Raw genomic sequence first — 16,422 nt, 5'->3', positions numbered from 1 at the left:
CTCCTAACAGTACCTGCATTGCCTCCGTAGAGACAGTGCGGCACACAGGCAAACAACCTAACAGAAGCACTCTCTGGCAAGCCAGCACTTTCTTTCTGCCGACCACAGTCGTGACCGCCTTGCACCATACAGACGATCCATATGCTGCACATGCAACAAACAGACCCTCATAGATGGTGCGGACAGCACGTCTGCTTAGGCCCCAGTCAGACCTCAAAATACGACGCACTTGCCCCACCAAACCAAGTAGCCGGGCCTTGAGACCAGCGATATGAGGAGTGAAACACATCCTCTCGCCGAAGGTTATGCCGAGGTATTTCACCTCAGACGCATACCTCACATTCACTCCATTCAGTCTGACAATGGGTGGCCGACTAGCTGCCAATCTGCCCTTGAGCAGCATTGACACTGTCTTGTCCATTGCAAGACTGACCCCAACACTTTCACCCCACTCATACACAGTGCGCAAGCACATACCCGCATTCGTCTCGATCTCAAGACGCGACCGACCCTCAATCAAGATGAGCAGATCGTCCGCATACGCACAACATTTACACATCTGCTCAAGCTGCACCAGCAAGGGGTCCATCATGAGGTTCCAAATGAATGGGCCACAGATAGATCCCTGCGGACAGCCACGAACAACATTTACGCTCACACATTCACACCGCCCTACAGCACACGCACGTCTGCCAGAGAAATAGCTCTTCCAGAGAGCTAATTCTCGGCACCCGCATTCATCCAACCTTCTCAAAACACTCGCCCAACTCAGGTAGTCGAAAGCACCTTTAAAATCAACAAAGATGCCCAAGACATACGTGGAGCTGCTAGCCTCAACAGAGTCACTAACATACCTCCACGCATCCTCAACACATCTGCCCTGCCTAAAACCGAATTGCCTGTCAGACATTTGGTCATTCATTCTCTCCTGAAGCCTTTCTACCATAATCCTTTCCAGAACTTTTCCAAGAACCGGAAGAAGACTGATGCCCCGAAAAGATCTAGGATTGCTCCTGATCCTGTCAGGCGACTTCAGGAGCACTATCACTCTCGCACACTTCCATTCACTGGGGAAATAACCCTCATTCAGACACTTCGCATACATCGCATTCATATACTCTGGAATTGACTTCCAGACACTTTTACACATTTCTCCAGTGAATCCATCCATACCAGGTGACTTCCTCGACTTTAACCTCGAGAAAGCCACCTCCAACTCACTATCCAGAAGCGGATCAACAGGCCTAACCACACTAGGTGGTGAGTCCTGATGATCCGCTCTGGGGAAGAATTCATTCAACAAGACATTCATGCAATCCCTCCATGCCGTTAACTGAACGTTACCAACACGGAGGCTACTTACATCCGTTTCCCTGCCTCTACCTCGAACTATTTTATAAACACGACCCCAGGGGTCATCCTTATTGCGCTCCAGGAAAGAGCGCCATTCATCTTCTTTCACCTTTACAAGCATTTGCTTGTACTCATTCATACACCGACTATATTCAATCCTGAGTTGGGCTGCACCATCCGCATTGGTAGCTCTGGCCCTTTGGAATCGCTTCCGCAGAGACCGGACCATCCGCCGCTTGGTGCTTAACTGATTCGTCCACCACTTCACATGCTTAAGGTTGACCTTACGGTACCTCTCAAACATGCGATCATTCGCACCAGTTATCCACCCATTCACACATACGACCTGCTCATCCACATTCAAATCATTAAATGCATTAAGCGGAACTTGCGTTGCCGCCTCCTGCACAATGAGCCCATGAAGGGACCAATTCACACTACAAGTGCGCCAGCGATTACCCCCAACACTTTCGTTCCTCGTAATAGTGTGTGTGACAACAATCTCAATCGGATTGTGGTCACTCACACCAAGCCCACCTAGTACACACCAATGAAAAGCATACATACTCATTGCCACCGCATTCACTAGAGTAACATCAATGTCACTCTGACCCACCGGACCCGCAAACGTATACCACTCACTGGGTTCGTTAACGACCCGAACATCCTGGGACACGGCCCACTCGGCTAGCATCTCACCCCGTGTGTGGTTCGAATACCCAGACGAATGTCTGGATACCTTGCTGAACCACATGGGGGATGATGCATTCGCATCAAGACCAAGGATGACTGGTACGCTACTAACCAGTAGTAGCACCTCATCCAAGTAAGCAATGTATGGTTCGAGGGGATCCCCGAACTTACAATACATGCTCACTACAAAAATCCTGCCAAAACTGCCGCTTAGGCTCACACACACCCCCCAGTCAGTTGAACTCACCAAAGTGCATTCAATACTGACATCATTCACAATGACAGCGGAGTTAGCCCTGCTGTCAGGGAATACTCGCATACATGCGGGCAATCCCCTTACGCAACCACCGGTCGCGTAGGGTTCCTGCAGCAGGGCAACGACGCTGCCCCTTTCACACATCATAGCCCCCACATCACACATAGCTGCATACGACCTTTGACAATTCAGCTGAAGAAATCTGCTAGACATTTTAATGTCTAGCATTCGCCCGCGCAACAATCGCCCCGTATATGGGACAGGCTAGAGACATCATCAGATGTCCCGACGGCTTCCCCTTAAAGGAGCAATTGCGGCAATTCAGTGCATTGCTGCACTGAGCCACGCGGTGACCCATCTGGCCGCAGCGACGGCAAACGTCCTCTTTGGCTCTGCACTCCGCCACCTTATGGTCGAAGCCAAGGCAGCGGTAGCATCCCGGTACCAGGTCAAAACTTCTCACTCTAAAAGAAAACCATTTTATGTAGCAGCGTCCGATTTCTAAAAGGGACTGCATGGCCACCACAGCACCCTCGAGGACGATATTAACTGCTACATTACCTCCCGCCGCCCATGGCTTACTTGTCATCCGGACACCTTTCTTAAAGGCTTCAAGTGACATTTTGTCCTTTAAGTTCATCTCGTAAAGGTCACCCATGAACTCGTCAGGGGTGATCTGCGAGTGAACGCCCTGAACCACAACTTTCGGCCCTAATTTATCATTCACACACACTTCCAATCCCACCTCGTTGAACTTTGTGTTCTCCACAATTTTCTCACGCTCGGCGACCGATGGAGTCCGAATTAACGCACCTCCATCCCTTAGAGGTTTCACCTCATGTATCCGCACACCAAGAGAGGGACCTACCTCCTTCACCACCTGCTCCACCACGTCCTTAGCGGTTTTGCCAGCAGCCTTGCTGCGCACAACCAAGGACCATGTCTCAACTGGCCGAGGCATCTCCGGGGTAGACGGCACTGCCGACCTGGGACCCCCTCTGGCGGCGTTCACCGACGGAGCCCGCGCTTGGCCGGCTGGAACATGCAATTCATGCGAAACGCCTGCACCCCCGCAAACGGCCTCCAAGCGCCCCTGCAGCCGCTCATTCTGCGCCACAAGCGCGAACAGGAGCTGCTCATACTGCCCTGTATAATCGACTAACTTGCAAATGAGCGACCCCGTGGCTCTCTCCTTGAGTGCAAGCTGCAATAAAGCTCCCGTTATCCCCTTCATCTGCTCGACAGCTGTTCCTTTCCGCTTCCTCAAAGCCGCCGCACTTGTCGACGGCCCCTCCACGGCAGGTTCAGACACATCCAAAACGCTCACGGCATGAGGAACGGCAAAAACCCGCTCCTCCACACTTGCACCCGCTGCTCCGGGCGAGCCATCTGCGGCTCCCGCGGGAACAGCGCTCCCCTCACGCGCACCAACTGAGCTGACAGCGCTTTCGGAAGTTGCCTTCCTCAGGCGCTGCTTGCTCCTCCGCCTTACCTCGCTGTTCGATGACGACTCCGACAAGGTCACCTCATCTTCCGACGTCATCCTACAATTTTCAAAAGCCCCCTTCTCAGCGGGCTTCTTTTTGCGTGGCGGCATCGTCCGCAGGTGTGCGCTTATCTATTTAATATATAAATAGCACGCACACACACACACACACGTAGAAGCTGGCGGTTTCACACACACACACGAACGCCTGTTGCTCACGCAGCAACGACGTAAACAAAGCAATAAAACTTTATTGCTGATAAGCGCACAAAATGTAAACAAGATACCGTTGCTTGAAAGCACCGTTATCTTAAAATTGTTTGCGAAGCGAGCGATGAAATAAACACGTCTGTTCCCAACGACTGTCTGAAACGAACTGAGTAGATAGGGACATGAAAGTCAGTGGGCTTAACGTGAGCACCTGCCGCGATGGCTTAATCTCACGGTTCCTAGTATAGGATTAATTCAAGCGTCAATCACCGCCCCCTTGGAACAATTCCGCAGGTACCAATTAAAGACACGACTGTTTGGTTGTGACTTCTACCTTGGTTTGGCACGAGGACTATCTAAGCCTCTTCCGTAATCTGGGTCACGGAACCCGGTTGTATGACGCAACTCCACGTCGAGCGATGCTCTACCCGCATTTGGGTGTTAAACCACAACCACCACGATACTCCCCGAAGGGCCGCACCAACTAACCAGGACGGAACAAGTTCCGTGGGCTCCTGGTTACCCGTGGTACCAGATTAAAAGCCTCCGGTCAGGCCTCGTACCAGAAGGGCACTTCCAATTTAAACTCCAAAACAGTTAAGGGTTGGTAGCCCCATCACAACACAATGTTCAACAAAAATTACCATTCAGAAACACCCCCACATTCGTACCCCCACATTCTCACATCTACCATCCATCATCATTCATACAATTCCTTCCTGCAATTGCAAACGTCGCCTGGAAAATGCAGCTCTAGCAAACTCACTCATTCTTCTAACCCTATCACTAGTGGAGAGTGATTGACTTACGTCAAACCCGCCACTAACCTCACTTATACCCATCCCCCTCAGATCTCGAAAATCTGCATACCTTGTGCACTCACAGAGAACATGCTCCCATGTCTCAGCAGCCGAGCCACAACGGCATTCTGGACTGTCATAAAGGTTCCTCGAATGCAAGAATGCATTGAGGGAACCGTGACCAGTCAACAGGAATCCAAGACTCAGGCCGAACCCAAAGTCTGGTCGGCTGCCGGCAAATGTAACCTCCCGTATAAACCGATGAGTGACACGCCCATTCACGCTAGTGTCCCATCTGACTTGCCAGTCAGACAAAACACACTCTTTCACCAATCTCTTGCATTCACTAAGCCCTAAACTCTCCACATCCCTACCCGCTAGCCAATCATTCTGCAGCAATGGCAGCCGCCTCTTGATCCTGTACATCAAGGCTCGACGCCTGATCTCCAAGTCAAGAGGGGCTACTCCTAACAGTACCTGCATTGCCTCCGTAGAGACAGTGCGGCACACAGGCAAACAACCTAACAGAAGCACTCTCTGGCAAGCCAGCACTTTCTTTCTGCCGACCACAGTCGTGACCGCCTTGCACCATACAGACGATCCATATGCTGCACATGCAACAAACAGACCCTCATAGATGGTGCGGACAGCACGTCTGCTTAGGCCCCAGTCAGACCTCAAAATACGACGCACTTGCCCCACCAAACCAAGTAGCCGGGCCTTGAGACCAGCGATATGAGGAGTGAAACACATCCTCTCGCCGAAGGTTATGCCGAGATATTTCACCTCAGACGCATACCTCACATTCACTCCATTCAGTCTGACAATGGGTGGCCGACTAGCTGCCAATCTGCCCTTGAGCAGCATTGACACTGTCTTGTCCATTGCAAGACTGACCCCAACACTTTCACCCCACTCATACACAGTGCGCAAGCACATACCCGCATTCGTCTCGATCTCAAGACGCGACCGACCCTCAATCAAGATGAGCAGATCGTCCGCATACGCACAACATTTACACATCTGCTCAAGCTGCACCAGCAAGGGGTCCATCATGAGGTTCCAAATGAATGGGCCACAGATAGATCCCTGCGGACAGCCACGAACCACATTTACGCTCACACATTCACACCGCCCTACAGCACACGCACGTCTGCCAGAGAAATAGCTCTTCCAGAGAGCTAATTCTCGGCACCCGCATTCATCCAACCTTCTCAAAACACTCGCCCAACTCAGGTAGTCGAAAGCACCTTTAAAATCAACAAAGATGCCCAAGACATACGTGGAGCTGCTAGCCTCAACAGAGTCACTAACATACCTCCACGCGTCCTCAACACATCTGCCCTGCCTAAAACCGAATTGCCTGTCAGACATTTGGTCATTCATTCTCTCCTGAAGCCTTTCTACCATAATCCTTTCCAGAACTTTTCCAAGAACCGGAAGAAGACTGATGCCCCGAAAAGATCTAGGATTGCTCCTGATCCTGTCAGGCGACTTCAGGAGCACTATCACTCTCGCACACTTCCATTCACTGGGGAAATAACCCTCATTCAGACACTTCGCATACATCGCATTCATATACTCTGGAATTGACTTCCAAACACTTTTACACATTTCTCCAGTGAATCCATCCATACCAGGTGACTTCCTCGACTTTAACCTCGAGAAAGCCACCTCCAACTCACTATCCAGAAGCGGATCAACAGGCCTAACCACACTAGGTGGTGAGTCCTGATGATCCGCTCTGGGGAAGAATTCATTCAACAAGACATTCATGCAATCCCTCCATGCCGTTAACTGAACGTTACCAACACGGAGGCTACTTACATCCGTTTCCCTGCCTCTACCTCGAACTATTTTATAAACACGACCCCAGGGGTCATCCTTATTGCGCTCCAGGAAAGAGCGCCATTCATCTTCTTTCACCTTTACAAGCATTTGCTTGTACTCATTCATACACCGACTATATTCAATCCTGAGTTGGGCTGCACCATCCGCATTGGTAGCTCTGGCCCTTTGGAATCGCTTCCGCAGAGACCGGACCATCCGCCGCTTGGTGCTTAACTGATTCGTCCACCACTTCACATGCTTAAGGTTGACCTTACGGTACCTCTCAAACATGCGATCATTCGCACCAGTTATCCACCCATTCACACATACGACCTGCTCATCCACATTCAAATCATTAAATGCATTAAGCGGAACTTGCGTTGCCGCCTCCTGCACAATGAGCCCATGAAGGGACCAATTCACACTACAAGTGCGCCAGCGATTACCCCCAACACTTTCGTTCCTCGTAATAGTGTGTGTGACAACAATCTCAATCGGATTGTGGTCACTCACACCAAGCCCACCTAGTACACACCAATGAAAAGCATACATACTCATTGCCACCGCATTCACTAGAGTAACATCAATGTCACTCTGACCCACCGGACCCGCAAACGTATACCACTCACTGGGTTCGTTAACGACCCGAACATCCTGGGACACGGCCCACTCGGCTAGCATCTCACCCCGTGTGTGGTTCGAATACCCAGACGAATGTCTGGATACCTTGCTGAACCACATGGGGGATGATGCATTCGCATCAAGACCAAGGATGACTGGTACGCTACTAACCAGTAGTAGCACCTCATCCAAGTAAGCAATGTATGGTTCGAGGGGATCCCCGAACTTACAATACATGCTCACTACAAAAATCCTGCCAAAACTGCCGCTTAGGCTCACACACACCCCCCAGTCAGTTGAACTCACCAAAGTGCATTCAATACTGACATCATTCACAATGACAGCGGAGTTAGCCCTGCTGTCAGGGAATACTCGCATACATGCGGGCAATCCCCTTACGCAACCACCGGTCGCGTAGGGTTCCTGCAGCAGGGCAACGACGCTGCCCCTTTCACACATCATAGCCCCCACATCACACATAGCTGCATACGACCTTTGACAATTCAGCTGAAGAAATCTGCTAGACATTTTAATGTCTAGCATTCGCCCGCGCAACAATCGCCCCGTATATGGGACAGGCTAGAGACATCATCAGATGTCCCGACGGCTTCCCCTTAAAGGAGCAATTGCGGCAATTCAGTGCATTGCTGCACTGAGCCACGCGGTGACCCATCTGGCCGCAGCGACGGCAAACGTCCTCTTTGGCTCTGCACTCCGCCACCTTATGGTCGAAGCCAAGGCAGCGGTAGCATCCCGGTACCAGGTCAAAACTTCTCACTCTAAAAGAAAACCATTTTATGTAGCAGCGTCCGATTTCTAAAAGGGACTGCATGGCCACCACAGCACCCTCGAGGACGATATTAACTGCTACATTACCTCCCGCCGCCCATGGCTTACTTGTCATCCGGACACCTTTCTTAAAGGCTTCAAGTGACATTTTGTCCTTTAAGTTCATCTCGTAAAGGTCACCCATGAACTCGTCAGGGGTGATCTGCGAGTGAACGCCCTGAACCACAACTTTCGGCCCTAATTTATCATTCACACACACTTCCAATCCCACCTCGTTGAACTTTGTGTTCTCCACAATTTTCTCACGCTCGGCGACCGATGGAGTCCGAATTAACGCACCTCCATCCCTTAGAGGTTTCACCTCATGTATCCGCACACCAAGAGAGGGACCTACCTCCTTCACCACCTGCTCCACCACGTCCTTAGCGGTTTTGCCAGCAGCCTTGCTGCGCACAACCAAGGACCATGTCTCAACTGGCCGAGGCATCTCCGGGGTAGACGGCACTGCCGACCTGGGACCCCCTCTGGCGGCGTTCACCGACGGAGCCCGCGCTTGGCCGGCTGGAACATGCAATTCATGCGAAACGCCTGCACCCCCGCAAACGGCCTCCAAGCGCCCCTGCAGCCGCTCATTCTGCGCCACAAGCGCGAACAGGAGCTGCTCATACTGCCCTGTATAATCGACTAACTTGCAAATGAGCGACCCCGTGGCTCTCTCCTTGAGTGCAAGCTGCAATAAAGCTCCCGTTATCCCCTTCATCTGCTCGACAGCTGTTCCTTTCCGCTTCCTCAAAGCCGCCGCACTTGTCGACGGCCCCTCCACGGCAGGTTCAGACACATCCAAAACGCTCACGGCATGAGGAACGGCAAAAACCCGCTCCTCCACACTTGCACCCGCTGCTCCGGGCGAGCCATCTGCGGCTCCCGCGGGAACAGCGCTCCCCTCACGCGCACCAACTGAGCTGACAGCGCTTTCGGAAGTTGCCTTCCTCAGGCGCTGCTTGCTCCTCCGCCTTACCTCGCTGTTCGATGACGACTCCGACAAGGTCACCTCATCTTCCGACGTCATCCTACAATTTTCAAAAGCCCCCTTCTCAGCGGGCTTCTTTTTGCGTGGCGGCATCGTCCGCAGGTGTGCGCTTATCTATTTAATATATAAATAGCACGCACACACACACACACACGTAGAAGCTGGCGGTTTCACACACACACACGAACGCCTGTTGCTCACGCAGCAACGACGTAAACAAAGCAATAAAACTTTATTGCTGATAAGCGCACAAAATGTAAACAAGATACCGTTGCTTGAAAGCACCGTTATCTTAAAATTGTTTGCGAAGCGAGCGATGAAATAAACACGTCTGTTCCCAACGACTGTCTGAAACGAACTGAGTAGATAGGGACATGAAAGTCAGTGGGCTTAACGTGAGCACCTGCCGCGATGGCTTAATCTCACGGTTCCTAGTATAGGATTAATTCAAGCGTCAATCACCGCCCCCTTGGAACAATTCCGCAGGTACCAATTAAAGACACGACTGTTTGGTTGTGACTTCTACCTTGGTTTGGCACGAGGACTATCTAAGCCTCTTCCGTAATCTGGGTCACGGAACCCGGTTGTATGACGCAACTCCACGTCGAGCGATGCTCTACCCGCATTTGGGTGTTAAACCACAACCACCACGATACTCCCCGAAGGGCCGCACCAACTAACCAGGACGGAACAAGTTCCGTGGGCTCCTGGTTACCCGTGGTACCAGATTAAAAGCCTCCGGTCAGGCCTCGTACCAGAAGGGCACTTCCAATTTAAACTCCAAAACAGTTAAGGGTTGGTAGCCCCATCACAACACAATGTTCAACAAAAATTACCATTCAGAAACACCCCCACATTCGTACCCCCACATTCTCACATCTACCATCCATCATCATTCATACAATTCCTTCCTGCAATTGCAAACGTCGCCTGGAAAATGCAGCTCTAGCAAACTCACTCATTCTTCTAACCCTATCACTAGTGGAGAGTGATTGACTTACGTCAAACCCGCCACTAACCTCACTTATACCCATCCCCCTCAGATCTCGAAAATCTGCATACCTTGTGCACTCACAGAGAACATGCTCCCATGTCTCAGCAGCCGAGCCACAACGGCATTCTGGACTGTCATAAAGGTTCCTCGAATGCAAGAATGCATTGAGGGAACCGTGACCAGTCAACAGGAATCCAAGACTCAGGCCGAACCCAAAGTCTGGTCGGCTGCCGGCAAATGTAACCTCCCGTATAAACCGATGAGTGACACGCCCATTCACGCTAGTGTCCCATCTGACTTGCCAGTCAGACAAAACACACTCTTTCACCAATCTCTTGCATTCACTAAGCCCTAAACTCTCCACATCCCTACCCGCTAGCCAATCATTCTGCAGCAATGGCAGCCGCCTCTTGATCCTGTACATCAAGGCTCGACGCCTGATCTCCAAGTCAAGAGGGGCTACTCCTAACAGTACCTGCATTGCCTCCGTAGAGACAGTGCGGCACACAGGCAAACAACCTAACAGAAGCACTCTCTGGCAAGCCAGCACTTTCTTTCTGCCGACCACAGTCGTGACCGCCTTGCACCATACAGACGATCCATATGCTGCACATGCAACAAACAGACCCTCATAGATGGTGCGGACAGCACGTCTGCTTAGGCCCCAGTCAGACCTCAAAATACGACGCACTTGCCCCACCAAACCAAGTAGCCGGGCCTTGAGACCAGCGATATGAGGAGTGAAACACATCCTCTCGCCGAAGGTTATGCCGAGATATTTCACCTCAGACGCATACCTCACATTCACTCCATTCAGTCTGACAATGGGTGGCCGACTAGCTGCCAATCTGCCCTTGAGCAGCATTGACACTGTCTTGTCCATTGCAAGACTGACCCCAACACTTTCACCCCACTCATACACAGTGCGCAAGCACATACCCGCATTCGTCTCGATCTCAAGACGCGACCGACCCTCAATCAAGATGAGCAGATCGTCCGCATACGCACAACATTTACACATCTGCTCAAGCTGCACCAGCAAGGGGTCCATCATGAGGTTCCAAATGAATGGGCCACAGATAGATCCCTGCGGACAGCCACGAACCACATTTACGCTCACACATTCACACCGCCCTACAGCACACGCACGTCTGCCAGAGAAATAGCTCTTCCAGAGAGCTAATTCTCGGCACCCGCATTCATCCAACCTTCTCAAAACACTCGCCCAACTCAGGTAGTCGAAAGCACCTTTAAAATCAACAAAGATGCCCAAGACATACGTGGAGCTGCTAGCCTCAACAGAGTCACTAACATACCTCCACGCATCCTCAACACATCTGCCCTGCCTAAAACCAAATTGCCTGTCAGACATTTGGTCATTCATTCTCTCCTGAAGCCTTTCTACCATAATCCTTTCCAGAACTTTTCCAAGAACCGGAAGAAGACTGATGCCCCGAAAAGATCTAGGATTGCTCCTGATCCTGTCAGGCGACTTCAGGAGCACTATCACTCTCGCACACTTCCATTCACTGGGGAAATAACCCTCATTCAGACACTTCGCATACATCGCATTCATATACTCTGGAATTGACTTCCAGACACTTTTACACATTTCTCCAGTGAATCCATCCATACCAGGTGACTTCCTCGACTTTAACCTCGAGAAAGCCACCTCCAACTCACTATCCAGAAGCGGATCAACAGGCCTAACCACACTAGGTGGTGAGTCCTGATGATCCGCTCTGGGGAAGAATTCATTCAACAAGACATTCATGCAATCCCTCCATGCCGTTAACTGAACGTTACCAACACGGAGGCTACTTACATCCGTTTCCCTGCCTCTACCTCGAACTATTTTATAAACACGACCCCAGGGGTCATCCTTATTGCGCTCCAGGAAAGAGCGCCATTCATCTTCTTTCACCTTTACAAGCATTTGCTTGTACTCATTCATACACCGACTATATTCAATCCTGAGTTGGGCTGCACCATCCGCATTGGTAGCTCTGGCCCTTTGGAATCGCTTCCGCAGAGACCGGACCATCCGCCGCTTGGTGCTTAACTGATTCGTCCACCACTTCACATGCTTAAGGTTGACCTTACGGTACCTCTCAAACATGCGATCATTCGCACCAGTTATCCACCCATTCACACATACGACCTGCTCATCCACATTCAAATCATTAAATGCATTAAGCGGAACTTGCGTTGCCGCCTCCTGCACAATGAGCCCATGAAGGGACCAATTCACACTACAAGTGCGCCAGCGATTACCCCCAACACTTTCGTTCCTCGTAATAGTGTGTGTGACAACAATCTCAATCGGATTGTGGTCACTCACACCAAGCCCACCTAGTACACACCAATGAAAAGCATACATACTCATTGCCACCGCATTCACTAGAGTAACATCAATGTCACTCTGACCCACCGGACCCGCAAACGTATACCACTCACTGGGTTCGTTAACGACCCGAACATCCTGGGACACGGCCCACTCGGCTAGCATCTCACCCCGTGTGTGGTTCGAATACCCAGACGAATGTCTGGATACCTTGCTGAACCACATGGGGGATGATGCATTCGCATCAAGACCAAGGATGACTGGTACGCTACTAACCAGTAGTAGCACCTCATCCAAGTAAGCAATGTATGGTTCGAGGGGATCCCCGAACTTACAATACATGCTCACTACAAAAATCCTGCCAAAACTGCCGCTTAGGCTCACACACACCCCCCAGTCAGTTGAACTCACCAAAGTGCATTCAATACTGACATCATTCACAATGACAGCGGAGTTAGCCCTGCTGTCAGGGAATACTCGCATACATGCGGGCAATCCCCTTACGCAACCACCGGTCGCGTAGGGTTCCTGCAGCAGGGCAACGACGCTGCCCCTTTCACACATCATAGCCCCCACATCACACATAGCTGCATACGACCTTTGACAATTCAGCTGAAGAAATCTGCTAGACATTTTAATGTCTAGCATTCGCCCGCGCAACAATCGCCCCGTATATGGGACAGGCTAGAGACATCATCAGATGTCCCGACGGCTTCCCCTTAAAGGAGCAATTGCGGCAATTCAGTGCATTGCTGCACTGAGCCACGCGGTGACCCATCTGGCCGCAGCGACGGCAAACGTCCTCTTTGGCTCTGCACTCCGCCACCTTATGGTCGAAGCCAAGGCAGCGGTAGCATCCCGGTACCAGGTCAAAACTTCTCACTCTAAAAGAAAACCATTTTATGTAGCAGCGTCCGATTTCTAAAAGGGACTGCATGGCCACCACAGCACCCTCGAGGACGATATTAACTGCTACATTACCTCCCGCCGCCCATGGCTTACTTGTCATCCGGACACCTTTCTTAAAGGCTTCAAGTGACATTTTGTCCTTTAAGTTCATCTCGTAAAGGTCACCCATGAACTCGTCAGGGGTGATCTGCGAGTGAACGCCCTGAACCACAACTTTCGGCCCTAATTTATCATTCACACACACTTCCAATCCCACCTCGTTGAACTTTGTGTTCTCCACAATTTTCTCACGCTCGGCGACCGATGGAGTCCGAATTAACGCACCTCCATCCCTTAGAGGTTTCACCTCATGTATCCGCACACCAAGAGAGGGACCTACCTCCTTCACCACCTGCTCCACCACGTCCTTAGCGGTTTTGCCAGCAGCCTTGCTGCGCACAACCAAGGACCATGTCTCAACTGGCCGAGGCATCTCCGGGGTAGACGGCACTGCCGACCTGGGACCCCCTCTGGCGGCGTTCACCGACGGAGCCCGCGCTTGGCCGGCTGGAACATGCAATTCATGCGAAACGCCTGCACCCCCGCAAACGGCCTCCAAGCGCCCCTGCAGCCGCTCATTCTGCGCCACAAGCGCGAACAGGAGCTGCTCATACTGCCCTGTATAATCGACTAACTTGCAAATGAGCGACCCCGTGGCTCTCTCCTTGAGTGCAAGCTGCAATAAAGCTCCCGTTATCCCCTTCATCTGCTCGACAGCTGTTCCTTTCCGCTTCCTCAAAGCCGCCGCACTTGTCGACGGCCCCTCCACGGCAGGTTCAGACACATCCAAAACGCTCACGGCATGAGGAACGGCAAAAACCCGCTCCTCCACACTTGCACCCGCTGCTCCGGGCGAGCCATCTGCGGCTCCCGCGGGAACAGCGCTCCCCTCACGCGCACCAACTGAGCTGACAGCGCTTTCGGAAGTTGCCTTCCTCAGGCGCTGCTTGCTCCTCCGCCTTACCTCGCTGTTCGATGACGACTCCGACAAGGTCACCTCATCTTCCGACGTCATCCTACAATTTTCAAAAGCCCCCTTCTCAGCGGGCTTCTTTTTGCGTGGCGGCATCGTCCGCAGGTGTGCGCTTATCTATTTAATATATAAATAGCACGCACACACACACACACACGTAGAAGCTGGCGGTTTCACACACACACACGAACGCCTGTTGCTCACGCAGCAACGACGTAAACAAAGCAATAAAACTTTATTGCTGATAAGCGCACAAAATGTAAACAAGATACCGTTGCTTGAAAGCACCGTTATCTTAAAATTGTTTGCGAAGCGAGCGATGAAATAAACACGTCTGTTCCCAACGACTGTCTGAAACGAACTGAGTAGATAGGGACAGTAGGAATCTCGTTAATCCATTCATGCGCGTCACTAATTAGATGACGAGGCATTTGGCTACCTTAAGAGAGTCATAGTTACTCCCGCCGTTGACCCGCGCTTACTTGAATTTCTTCACTTTGACATTCAGAGCACTGGGCAGAAATCACATTGTGTCAACACCCGCTAGGGCCATCACAATGCTTTGTTTTAATTAGACAGTCGGATTCCCCAAGTCCGTGCCAGTTCTGAATTGATTGTTAATTGATAATCGTTATAATTTAAAAGAACTAATTGGTAGCCCAACTAGTATTCTTAAAAATTTTAGCAAGAAAGTTCCACAATTGGCTACGTAACTAAACTATCCGGGGAACAAGAAACTACCATAAATGATAGAAACTTTATTTACCCAGAACGAGCACATAAACCATGTTATTGTTTCCCAATCAAGCCCGACTATCTCAATCTTCAGAGCCAATCCTTATCCCGAAGTTACGGATCTAATTTGCCGACTTCCCTTACCTACATTATTCTATCGACTAGAGACTCTTCACCTTGGAGACCAGCTGCGGATATTGGTACGGCCTGTTGAGAAGTTTGCGTGTCCCCACCATAAATTTTCAAGGTCCGAGGAGAAAATATCGACACAACAGTATATGTCATGCTCTTCTAGCCCATCTACCATATCTCTCTGCGAAAGACTTCCATGGTAGTACGGCTATAAAACAGAAAAGAAAACTCTTCCGATACCTCTCGACGGCTTCTTTATGGTCGTTCCTGTTGCCAGGATGAGCACGAGGCCCATATTTAATAACAAACGGATACTCAACAGGTTACGGAATTGGAACCGTATTCCCTTTCGTTCAAAATTATTCAAGTGTATAAAAATCGGTTAGATGACAAATATATTTAGATTTTTCTTTACTTGAAAATTTTCGGCTTTCGCCTTGAACTTAGGACCGACTAACTCGTGATCAACCACTGTTCACACGAAACCCTTCTCCACTTCAGTCCTCCAAGGTCTCATTCGATTATTTGCTACTACCACCAAGATCTGTACCAATAGCGGCTCCATGCAGGCTTACGCCAAACACTTCTATGCACACCATTGTACCTTCCTACTCACTAAAGTTTCAAAATTTATATTACAAGTAATATAAACCATCTACTTTAGCGGTAATGTATAGGTATACAACTTAAGCGCCATCCATTTTAAGGGCTAGTTGCTTCGGCAGGTGAGTTGTTACACACTCCTTAGCGGATTTCGACTTCCATGATCACCGTCCTGCTGTTTTAAGCAACCAACGCCTTTCATGGTTTCTGTATGAGTTGTTAATTTGGGCACCGTAACATTACGTTTGGTTCATCCCACAGCGCCAGTTCTGCTTACCAAAAGTGGCCCACTGGGCACATTATATCATAACCTTAAACTTCATATCAAGAAAGTTAAGGTTCTTACCCATTTAAAGTTTGAGAATAGGTTAAGATCGTTTCGACCCTAAGGCCTCTAATCATTCGCTTTACCAGATAAGATTATTTTATACAACAGTTAAATGCACCAGCTATCCTGAGGGAAACTTCGGAAGGAACCAGCTACTAGATGGTTCGATTGGTCTTTCGCCCCTATACTCAATTCTGACAATCGATTTGCACGTCAGAACTGTTTCGGTCTTCCATCAGGGTTTCCCCTGACTTCAACCTGATCAAGTATAGTTCACCATCTTTCGGGTCACAGCAT

At 50.4% G+C, this 16,422-nt stretch overlaps 1 pseudogene; it reads right to left on the bottom strand.

The window, feature by feature from the left end:
• Nucleotides 1–14,634: 14,634 nt before the first annotated feature.
• Nucleotides 14,635–16,422, bottom strand: part of LOC116650171 (large subunit ribosomal RNA) — a 2,771-nt pseudogene continuing 983 nt past the window's right edge.

This window comes from Drosophila virilis, unplaced genomic scaffold (genome assembly GCF_030788295.1).
Source record: "Drosophila virilis strain 15010-1051.87 unplaced genomic scaffold, Dvir_AGI_RSII-ME tig00002165, whole genome shotgun sequence".
NCBI lineage: Eukaryota > Metazoa > Arthropoda > Insecta > Diptera > Drosophilidae > Drosophila > Drosophila virilis.
The sequence above is the reverse complement of the archived record's forward strand: the minus strand, read 5'-3'. Positions and strand labels throughout refer to the sequence as shown.